The sequence below is a fragment of the Pollachius pollachius genome (assembly GCF_949987615.1).
Source record: "Pollachius pollachius genome assembly, chromosome: 14".
Taxonomy (NCBI): domain Eukaryota; kingdom Metazoa; phylum Chordata; class Actinopteri; order Gadiformes; family Gadidae; genus Pollachius; species Pollachius pollachius.
In genome coordinates this window covers 20,717,955-20,729,277 of record NC_136947.1, presented here as the reverse complement: position 1 = coordinate 20,729,277, position 11,323 = coordinate 20,717,955, and positions in this window count along the sequence as shown.

The following is an 11,323-nucleotide window of genomic DNA, read 5'->3' as shown; positions in this document are numbered from 1 at the left end:
AATGACTGAATGTCTAAATGTTTAACTCTGTGAACACACCCAAAATAACCTTTGTTTGCTTGCTTTTTATGAGGAGAAAAGTGGTTGCCCAGCATTAACAAGCTCTATAATAGACGCCGTTTAGGACGTTTTGAGGACAGATTTATTGGCTACTTCTATCTCCAGAGATTGTGATTTGAAGCAGGCTTGTTTTTTTTGTGGTTTATGTGGAGGAAGACTTGTGTTTTATTACCTTAAATGTGACATTTGCATGTGTGTGTGCGTGAATCACACTTTAACAAGGCATCCTGCATAACTCTTCGAAGACGGGCAAAGCTATGGAGTCTGTGTTATTTAGATCCATCAGTCATGTGGGATCTTGACCATGTCGAATGGTTCTTTATAAAATACCATTATACAGTCATTGCTTAAAAAAACCTGAGCCTTTGGTTAAGTTATGGTGAAGAACTACATGAATGGACACCTCTGATGGCCACATACCGTCTGAGCTGCAGCACAAGATGAGACAGACGGAAGGTGAATAGGCCTCTGGGCTTTTCTCACCTTTTATTTTGGGGTTGGTCATGCTGGACTAACCTCATCTTGGGCTGCTGCAGACCTAGCTTCATATCCAACGTCAATCATAGAATAAATAAATTGGTCAATGCCGGGAGTTTTCAAACATTCAGAAGTTTTGCTTGCAGTCTTTTTAAAGAAGGTTAGTTAAAAAAAATGATACATCTAAAAAAATGTTTTCTACTGTGCTGAAGTATTTTGAATTTTTGCTTTGAAATGGTTGCTGGTGATTTGGACCATACCACAGAGGCACTACTTCATAAGTCTATGGCAGTGGAATGGTATTTTATAATGTAAGATTTTTAGATAAGCCTTTTACACTGCATTGAAGTGCGTTTGCTATTTTTTGTTCCTACCTGAAGTACTTATTCTATCTTTGCTATGTCATAAAAATGGGGCATACATATTTTGTACTCTTTACACAAATAAGTTTGTATCTCATTTCATTTGTAGTTATGTACTCAAAAATATTAAATCCCAATTTCAATGGATTTATAACACGTCGATGTCAATACAAGTTTTCTGATTCTTTTGTATTTCTTTGCCCTCACCAATATTGTATTATTTTCTCTTCACATACATGGTTGCAGAATCTGCAGAATGCTGATCTGATTATTCCTCACTCAAATCCCCAGTTCTAGAATAAAATTTATTTTGATAATATCAAAGAGTTATTCTTGGCGTTGTGTTTTTAATCCATTCATTTTTTAGAGCACAAACTTCTAAACGCATCATTATTGAATGATTATTTTATAACCTAACGTTATAAAATAAGATGAGGTTATAGCAGGTTATGGGTTGGGAGCACTGGGAGCCAATGGATGACCCCTGATGATTACTGGGAAAAATGAAAAAATACCCAGGTCTGCTACATACACTGATTATATGTAGGGTGGGCAATCTGGAGAAACCAACCAGAGTTAAAATAGTTGTTGAGTAAACAAAGCTACTCCCTCCAATTACATTAGCGCCCAAGTATCTAGAGAAGTTAAGAAAGGTGGTGGAGTAGCCCTGATATCTAATTCTAAGCTTAATTTATAGCCAAAGAATAGATATATATTCAGATCCTTTGAGGTGCTTGCGTTCTGCTCCTCAGCTCCCCGACAAGCGAAACGAGTTCCAGACTCTTTCGTTTTAGCTGTAGTATACCGTCCCCCAGGACCGTATTCACTTTTTGTTGATGAGTTTTCTGACTTTGCAGTTGATCTGGCTACATATTCAGACAATATTTTGCTTATTGGGGATTTCAACATTCATGTGAATAACCCATCTAATGCCCTCGCAAGGGCTTTTCTGTCCATTACAGATACGCTTGGCTTCAAACAGCTCGTCCAGCACCCAACCCACACCGGTGGAAACACTTTGGACCTTGTTTTGACCCGCGGTCCAGACATTTCACAGCTAGTGGTCTGTCCCTACACCTCAGCTTTATCAGACCATTTTTTGCTCACTTTCCAGGTGGTGGTATCCTGCCCCTGCGACGATCAGCAGGCTACTTTCAGCTGTCGCCACATCACACCTGCAACCATTACAGTGATGGCAGATAAGTTACCCTGTTCACTTGCTCCGCTTTGTAACTATAGGGGTTTTGTGGAGTGCCTTACTGATGACCTCAACACCTGTCTGCTGCCATTGATTCAGTTGCTCCGCTCGTAATTAAAAAACGATCATTGAAAAAAACAGCTCCCTGGTTTAATGCAGGAACGCGCACCCTGAAGCGAAGCTGCAGAATCCTTGAACGCAAATGGCGCTCGACTAAACTTGAGGTCTTTCATCTTGCATGGCACAACAGTCTGCTCACCTATAAGGGTGCGCTGACTACTGCCAGGAACGCCTACTTTTCCAGTATCATCAACTTGAATAGAAACAATCCCAAGTTTATTTTTGACACGGTGAAGAGTCTGACTCAGAAACAGACTGAGACAGTAGGTTCTTCAATCGTGGCAGGTGAATTCATGGATTTCTTTGAGAATAAGAGTCAATCGATTAGAGGGTATATTGATGCTTGCCGTGCAGCTTGTCCTACACATCCTGCGGGGTAGGATGGGGTCCTGCCCAGTAGGATGGGGAACTCTGACGCAACTCTCTTGGAGTTCAAGGCAATTCCTCTGGTGGAACTTGAAAAGGTGATAAAGGCATCGAAACCAACAACTTGTAGGTTGGATCCTCTCCCTTCCAAGGTTCTCAAAGAACTTCTTCCCACGGTGGGGCCTGTAATCCTCTCGCTTATGAATCTCTCGCTTTCAACAAGAATTATTCCCTCCAATTTCAAGGCTGCGGTGATAAAACCGCTACTCAAAAAGCCTGGCCTAGACCCTGAATTAGTCAGGAACTATCGGCCTATATCGAACCTGCCCTTCCTGTCCAAGGTACAGGAAAGGATTGTAGCAAAGCAAATCGTTGATTATCTGACGAGGAACAATCTCTTCAAACCTTTCCAGTCGGGGTTCAGGAATTTCCACTCAACTGAAACTGCTGTTACAAGAGTTGTAAATGACATCCTTCTTGCTTTGGATAAAAATACAAGCTCAATGCTTGTGCTGCTGGACCTGAGTGCTGCGTTCGACACGATCGACCATAGCACTCTTCTACACCATCTTGAGCACTATGTTGGTTTCGGGGGTACGGCTCTTGGTTGGCTTGAATCGTACCTCACAGATAGAACCCAATTCGTGCTCCATGAGGGTTCAGAATCAAAGCACTGCAAACTACACTTTGGCGTACCACAAGAGTCGGTCCTTGGTCCATTACTTTTTGCAATCTACATGCTTCCCTTGGGCGACATTATCCGCAGCTTCGGAATTAGTTTCCACTGCTACGCGGATGACACCCAGCTCTTCATTCCTGTAGATTCAGGGAACTCGGCCCAGATCCAGAGGGTTGAGTCCTGTCTGGCTGCGGTGAAGGGCTGGATGTCACAAAACTTCCTACAGCTTAACACTGGGAAGACAGAGCTGATAATTATCGGCTCGAAGCGGGACCGGAGAGAGTTTGAGGATGTCTCACTGTAGTTGGATGGCCTCGCCATCCCACAGAGTGCATCTGTCAAAAATCTTGGTGTCCTGTTCGACCCTGTGCTTTTTGTTAAACCACAGGGTCGAACATCGAACATGTTAGAAGTATAACTAGAGAAACATTGCAAGAATCCATCTGAGAAACATTGCAAGAATCAGACCAATGTTATCTGCAGCGGATGCAGAGACACTGATTCATGCATTTGTTTCATCAAGACTGGATTATTGCAATGCACTGTTCTCGGGACTACCAAAAAAAGCCACAAAAAGTCTACAGCTTGTACAGAATGCTGCAGCTAGACTGCTGACCAGAACGAGAAGGTTTGATCATATCACACCTATTCTCACCTCTCTGCACTGACTACCAATAACTTTCAGATAGGACTTTAAGGTGCTACTGCTAACCTATAAAGCCTTGCATGGATTATCTCCATCCTACCTGAAGGACCTGATCATTCCTTATAGTCCTTCTCGGTCCCTCCCGTCTTCGGGAGCTGGCCTTCTTTCACTGCCGAAGGTTAAAAAGAAATCGGAAGGACAGAGAGCGTGTGCCTATCGAGCCCCCTTCCTATGGAATAGGCTGCCACAAGTGATCAGGGAAGCTGACTCTGTGGAGCTATTCAAAGGAAAGCTCAAAACGCACCTCTACAATCTTGCATTTGAAACAGAGGAGTGTGAAAACGACAGATGCGAAGTGAAGACCACTCTGTTTGTTTGTGCTTTTGTTAATACAGTATACATTCCCATTGTGTACTTTTCCATTCTAATTCACTATTGTGTCTGTTCTAGCATTCTGCGGTGACTGGACTGGATGCCTGGACTCTCCTCATGGTCAACCGGCCAGCACCACATCACCATTTTAACATGAAGTGCATGTATTTACCTGTATGTCAATTATGGCACCCATTGCACTCCTGACCATCCCTGGAAGAAGTGATACCCTACTATGCGTTTCTTCTCAAGATTTCTTCCTTGCTAATTTCAAGGGAGTTTTTTCTTGCCCTTGTGGGGGCTTGGGTAAAGGGGGGTGTCATAAATATTTGGCCTGTTAAGCCCTTTGAGACTGTAATGGTGATTAAGGGCTATACAAATAAAATTGAATTGAATTGAATTGAATAGTCAGCCTCGGCTGCTTAGGCCTGTCCTTGGAATCCCCGGCTGCTTCAGTTTTTTTTAAATTAAAAACCTTGAAACTTTTAAATGAGTATTGAACATCATATTTTGTATATCTGCAACTTGAATTAGTGTATCTCATTAAGTGGACATTGAAAAATGAATGAATTGAAATCGATTTCTTTTTACAACTTCAAATGCCATACTTTAATTTAAAAGGTTATTTCAAAACAAATACATTCAGATGACCTGGTTTTCACAGTATGATGAACAATGTTAGGATTTCAAAGGTGTTTATATTTCCATATACAAATTCAATGGCTTTTAAAATTATAAGCATTATGTCAATGTTTTGCTTCCATATATGGCAATTATTTATTTAAATATTAAAAAATGAATATGTTATTGTCAAATAAAAAAACGTATAGAAGGCCTCACATCCGATCCCAGTTCTGCATTTAAGTTTTTTTTTTTTTTAATAAAAATATAGATTAAGACATAAATAAACGTTAAATGGCTTAAATCAAGTGAAGGGATTTGAACAGAGTTCAAAAGTCTAAATGGAGCAAACAATGTAAACATGCACACCATTAAAAAAAAAAAATGGTTGGAAACAAATAATTTGACAGCTGAATGAAAAGTGCAAAGCATTGCTAAAATTGCAGAAATGTAAAAGGAATTGAACTGAAGAATCTGAAATAGCCGAAATTGTATGTACTCGCTTTATGCTAATTTATTTCAGCCTAACGCAGTGGCGTGGCGTGGGGATTTTTTTTGAGGAAGCCAAGTGAGGCCAAGCCTTTAGAGAAAATAGTACGTTTCAGCTTGGATGTAGTTAATGCAACTACAACAGCTATTTGAGCGCCTGGTCATTTACCAGGATTTACACACACCGGTAATCTGACCGACACGACACACGCTCTCTCTCTCTCTCTCTCTCTCTCTCTCTCTCTCTCTCTCTGTGTCCTGCGCTCTCTCGCTCTCGCGCTCGCTCACTCTCTCTCGCGCACACACACACACACACACACAGACACACATACACACACACACACACACACACACACACAGTCCTCCTAAACATCTCACTAAATTATACATTTTATTATAAATACAACCCCTCCCCGACCGAAATGCACAAGCCGCTAAATGGTCAAAGAATCGACAGCGCGGTTGTCGGCTATTTCAAGTTTCATGTTCACGTGTAACACGACCTCACACAATCACAGTATTTGATATACATCCTTTTCGTAAAACTAGGCCAAAATCAATGTTAACTATTCAACACTTCTTAAAAGACAACACCAAGACAACCCAGAACAAGCACATTTTCTGCATCATGCACGAGTTTGAAGCTAGACTCGGAATGGGTACATTCGTTTTGTGACACCGGGCAATACTTTCTTTCTTGAAAGCGTCTTACTGACTGTAGCGTCTTATGGGGAAAGAAGCAACGGTGATTGACCATACTAAACACCTTATCCATACTATGGGTCTGTGAAATGCTAATGAAATCAAATGTATTTATTAAGCACATTTAATACGGTATGCAATTATTTATTTATGTTTTTGTTTATAATGGCCGTTTTTATTTGTATGCCCACCGTTATTATTATTTTTTACTGCCGTTTATGAAATAAATATGAACTAATGCCACAATTATTCATGTCTGCGATCATCACAGAGTCCACAAGCAACGCAGGTCGCAATCAACGATCAATCAATCTAGCGCACTGTCGAATTCTGCGCCCACACTGTAAATGCAGGGAAAATTAGGCAAACCCAAACCAAATGTTTTCATGTCATTTATCGTCCTCATATCTGTATTTGCACACAATTATTCATGTCTGCAATCATCACAGAGTCCACAAGCAGCAGGTCGCAATCCCCGATGGGTCACAATTCATGACAGCACACAATTATTCATGTCTGCGACAGTGGTTAAATGGGGCCGGGGAACGACCCCATTTAAGTTTTAAATTAATTAATTTGCCTTGTAGAATTCAGCAAGATTAAAAGTGCAAATACATCAACAAAATTCATATAAACGGGCAACCTTGTGTGGTTGTTCAAGACACACTGAAGGCATGATGCCACCATAGGTGCAGAGAACTATATACAATATGCACACTGAAGGCATGATGCCACCATAGGTTTGCAGAGAACTATACAATATACACACTGAAGGCATGATGCCACCATAGGTTTGCAGAGAACAATATACAATATATGCACACTGAAGGCATGATGCCACCATAGGTTTGCAGAGAACTATATACAATACAACTATATACAATATTCACACTTGAAAGGGGTTTGGTGGTTGGTGGGGGTTGTGAGGGCCGCTGAAACTCCAGTGTCCATCCTCAAAAAAAAAAAAAATAACGGTGGGCATACAAATAAAAACGGTGGGCATTTTAACAAAAACATAAATAAATAATTGCACACTGTATTAAATGTGCTTAATAAATACTTTTGATTTCATTAGCATTTCACAGACCCATAGTATGGATAAGGTGTTTAGTACGGTCAATCACCGTTGCTTCTTTACCCATAAGTTCAGGAAACATTAGAGCCGCAACGGGAGAAGGTGTGTATTTTACTCACCCTATTTGTAGAGGAAGGCCATTCTCCGGTCTTTCATGGTGGCGAAGTGGTCCATAACTTTGTCATAGAAATTCCCTTTGGCCTTCAGGTCCTCCACAACTACTGAGTCAATGGAAATCTTCGCTAGGTTCACAAGTCTGTCCTGTCCACATGTGTTCCTCAGGTATGTTTTGATCCTTTTCAGACAGGAAAACGAGCGCTCTGCTGATGTGCTGGTGGCTGGTATTGTGAGCATGAGCTGCAGCAGTTTGTAGATCTCGGAGAGTGTGCCCTGCCTCCTCAATAAGGAGCTGTAGCAAGTCTCCAGGTGGCTTGTGAAACAACGTGTTGTTGTACAGACGTGTGCAGCTCATTCCTCAACCTCTGCTCGTCAAAAAAGGGATACGTCTTCAGCAACTGAGCAAGTTCACTGGTGGGAAATGAAGCAGGCTTGCTGAAAGACGCAAAGGATGTGTGCTCCAGTACGCGGAAAAAGCTCAGGTGCTCCATATCGGCAAACCTCTGGGTCACGTGCAATGCTATGCCATCCACAATCTGGAAGTACAGACGTCTGTAAGATGCCACAGCGTCCTCCTCTCCTTCTCGGCGCTGCTCGTGGAACCCCTGCTCTAGGTCATCCCAGCCGCGACGACGACGAAAACGTCGGGACACTGGTTCTCCGACTGCCTGGACTGCTTCATCATAAATGCCAGTGAACGTCTAATCTGTTCGTGTTGCTTTGAGAGCACTGATCGTGCTCTTGATGCGATCCTGGCATTTTTTGATGTCCACCGTCTTGCTCTGCAGTACTTGGAAGAGTGGTTCTGTGAGGCCGAAAATTGACTGAAAGACCCCGAGCAGTAAGGTGAAGTCAAAATCCTCCAGTTTTTTCTTCAAGGCTGAGCTCTGTGCAACAGTCTCCTTGTCCCATCCGGGCTCTGTCGTCATCTTGTCAAAGGCCACACATAACGATGTGCGGCCTTCATGAATGGCATGTACCACGCGGCTTTTAAAGTTCCACCTCACAGCGGAGCCCCCTGGTACACGCACAGTGGCAGCCTGATCCACTTCACACAGTAATGCTGATCGCTTACATGAACGTGAGAAAAAATTGTGAAAGGCATCCAGATCGGCAAAGAACAGTTTGGCTGCTTGGACGTTATTTGTGCCTTGTGCTAAAACCAAATTTAGCTTGTGCGCATAACAATAGATGAATAGCGCATTGGGGCAGTGTTGTTTCACCAAAGCCTGCACGCCACCGTGTTGTCCACTCATGCAGCTCGCTCCATCGTACGTCTGACAAATTAGTTTTTCAGTTGGACCGTAGCTATCGATGGCTCTCATCACAACTGATGTTATGGCTTTTGCATCTCTTTCTTTGCTGACATCGAAAAAGCCCAAAAAACGCTCACACACACACTGCCTTTCTCATTAACATATCTGATGATGACAGTGAGTTGGCACTTGTTTGATATGTCGGATGTGTCATCCACTTGTACAGCAATGAAAGGGGACATGCTTATTTCTGTATCAGTCTCATCCTGGATGACTCGAGCTATGCTTTCGATTATCTCATTCTGTATGGTGTTAGACATACCGCTGAAGACTGTTGACGATCCCAAGTGCTCTGCAAGCGTAGTGTCAAACTCCCCCGGTTTGCGCTGCCAGTGGCCTCATTGTGTCCACGGAAAGCTTGTTCTTGGCGAGCAAGGTACAAGGCTGTTACAATAAGTCTCCTCAAAATATCACGATTCTTTGTAACCTGTTCATTGTGCTTCTTTACGCTGATGCTTCTTGCCAAATCCAGAGCCTCATCAATCTTGACACGTCCAGCCAGTTTCACAGCGCAGTCGATGTGGCTTTTGGATTTTCCATGCCTCTCGATTGCGCGGGACAAGTTGGCAAGGTCAACGAATCCTGTAGTGACCCAGGGATTGTTGAGGGAGCACGAATTCCTATCAAAAAGAATACACGGCCAGCAAAATAGTCGCTGGAGTTTGTTGCTGCCAGCTAGCCACTCCGTTCGAGTATAGTTCGCTTCATTGAACGTCCGAAAGCCTTGCTTTCTCTCCAATCGCAGTTTCAGCGTCGGTGTTGGCCTACCATCTGATTTTATTTGGAGTCGCTGCTGTTGTGGTAGATTCGCAAAATTATTTTTAAGCAAATAATCTATTAAATCTACATCTCCACCCTCCATAACTGCATTTGCAATGCTAACTAGGCTACTCAAAAATGACAACAATTCAAACATGCGAATTTCGCGCTATTTGTTTTTTCGGTGAAGTTGATAATGATGCTTTGATTTGATTGGTGTGAAGCCAAGGGCTGAGTGGCTTCCCTTGGGACCCTCCTGACACCCTCCCGACCAATCAGAGGAGGGCACTGTCATTACGGTAGCCTCACCTGATTGGTCAATACTTTCTTTTTTTTTCTACAAGGGATGCCAGCTCGGGCTGGCTTTCTCGCAGCGTACAGTGCTGTGTTTCGCCGCGTCTTCAGTATATAACAGGGGCGCCGTATCGCGCATTGTGAAATGGTCAATGAGAGGAGAAAATGGGGAAGAAATGACAGCAACACAGCACAAAATAATTAACGAAACTGTTAATATAAATGTGTTTATTGGATGACAACTACAGCCTAAAAAACAGGGAAGCCTGGCTTCCCTTGGCCTCCGGGAGAAAACGCCACTGGCCTAATATAAAGTTGTCCAATTGGGCGGGAAAATCGCCCAATCTGGCAACGCTGTCTGAACGTCGTAAAAAGTAGTCAAATTGAGCGAGAAAAACTGCCCAAGCTGGCAACATTGCCTGCACGTCCTCGCACTCTAACCTCAGCGTAAATCAACGAGACCAACTGAAAACAAGCCGACATGGAACCTTAACTGTGATTTTGAAAAAAGTAATCGAAATTCTGTTTTCAGATTAATGAAGATAGAGGTGTGTTGGTTTGTTAAACCTTTGAGCAAAGGTTAACGATAAAATATTGACCAATTTACTAGTCTGAAGTAGTAAGTGTCAGAAAATGGGCAGACGGCTCCGCCGTCCTCCCATTGACTTCCATTGTAAAAAAACAGTATTTTAAAAGTAGACTATCTTAAAAAGTATAAAATATTTAAAAAAAATCTGAAAAGAAGCACGCGATTCCAAGCTAATATGTAAGGGATAATCCCCGAGAGGCAGGGCAATAAACAGTTTGATATAACCGGTAAACCGTCCACGAGCCGGGCATATCAAACTGTTTATTGCCCTGCCTTGAGGTGATTATCCCGTTTATTCTACTTCTTGCTTGACAACATAATAAAACAATTCAAATACTTTAATAATTATGCTTTTTCTTATTCGTATTGCATGTGTGAGAATAGCGTGTTAGATAAGTACACCCCCGCCCCCATTTTACCATAATTTGTTTAACAGTCATTCTTCTTGTTTTTGTTTCATTTTGTAAACATTGTGCTCCATATTCCTTTACGCCCATATAATGTAATGCATGTAGTACCTAATTTCCGCCACAGAGTGGCGTTGGTCTATTGGTGCACTCTGTCTGGTGAAAGCTACACATTCTGTAGAGCAGTGTTGAGACATGGCGGACAGAGCGTGTCGTAACCAGATGTGTACCTTGCTTGTGTATGTTTACAGGTAAGCAGACAGTGTAAGAGTCAGGAATGTACATGGGATGAGCTGGGCAGGGGTTGGAGATGTGGGGAAGAGTTGGCAAGTTGACTCAGCCGTGGATGTTGTATTGAAAGGTTGTAATGCCGTCATAAGCAACTTCTACTAGCAGCTAAGCTAATCTTCTTGCGTCGCCATTAGGGTCCGGTCGCGGTACATTTATGTAGATGGTGTTTGTTTACTTTGTATGCCAAGGTTAAGAACTGGGAATAATATCAGGAGCCACAATGTGCTTTTATTTTGTGTATTTCCATTGCCGATTACTAAGTCTATTAATATGTATTTTTGCGAATGGTGTAATACTGAGATTAGGATGTAAACAGACCGAAAGCTACACATTCTGTAGAGCAGTGTTGAGACATGGCGGACAGAGCGTGTCGTAACCAGATG